This window comes from Coturnix japonica, chromosome 1, assembly GCF_001577835.2.
Source record: "Coturnix japonica isolate 7356 chromosome 1, Coturnix japonica 2.1, whole genome shotgun sequence".
In the NCBI taxonomy this organism is placed as follows: domain Eukaryota; kingdom Metazoa; phylum Chordata; class Aves; order Galliformes; family Phasianidae; genus Coturnix; species Coturnix japonica.
The window spans coordinates 62,789,635-62,790,718 of record NC_029516.1 but is presented as its reverse complement, the minus strand read 5'-3'; positions in this window follow the sequence as shown (position 1 = coordinate 62,790,718).

The following is a 1,084-nucleotide window of genomic DNA, read 5'->3' as shown; positions in this document are numbered from 1 at the left end:
GCTTCTAGTCATTAAATTGGGGGGGTCTGTAAATGGGGACAATGGCCATTAAAAGTACCTGAGAGCAGTTGGAGGTGGTCCTATAAATTAAGGGGGGTCCTTAAATGCGGGGAGTTGGTTCCATATCAAATGGTGGTAGTTCACTTAAATGAAGGGAACCAATAATGGGTGGGGGGGGTTAAAATGGAGGGGTCCTTTAAAAGGGAGGGGCATTTAAATGGGGTGTTCTTAAATGGAGGGGGACATTAAAATGGGGGGGTCTTTAAATGGGGGGGAGTGCTTTAAAATGGGAGGAGTCCTTTAAATTGGGGGGGATCCATATAAATGGGTACCAGTCCATATAATGTGCAGGAAACAACCATTAAAATGGGGGTCTTAAAAGTGGGTGTAAATATGGGGGACTTAGATGTGGTTCATATGGCCATAAATGTCACTGAATGCAATCAGCGATCAAGGGAGCTGCAGGAGGCAGGTCCTTAAAAGGAGGGAACTTAAATGGAGCTGCGGTCCATAAACTGGCTGGAGGCTATAAATGGGCGCGGGGGTGTCCTATTTAATATTGAGGGGGAGGCTTTAAATCTTGTGGGGGGGGGGAGTCGCTATATAAATGGGTTCCGCCTGCGCCATTCAAAGGACTTGGAGACGACATAATAGCGGTGGTGGGGGGTCTCGCTAAAATGGGGAGTGAGGCCTCTAAAACTGGGGTCTTAAATTGGGGTTGAACAGTCCTTTAAATAAGAGGGGGTTTTAAAATGGGAACCGTTATAAGTAGTATTGTCTTAAAATGGGGCGGGGTCATAAATTGGGGGGTCCTTAAATTGAGTCTCGTAAATCGGATCAATGGCCAATAAAGACCTGGCAGGAGGCAGTTGGGATGGGTTGTCCTGTTAAAAAGAGGTCCTTAAATGGGGGGCAGTCCATAAAATGGGAGGTAGTTCTTAAATTGAGGAGTAACCAATAATGGTGGAAAAATGGGGCGTCCTTTAAAGGGGGGAGGAATTTTAAATGGGGGGTTCTAAAAGAGAGGGGGACATTGAAATGGAGGTGTTTTAAAATGGGAGGATCTTTAAATATGGGGATCCAT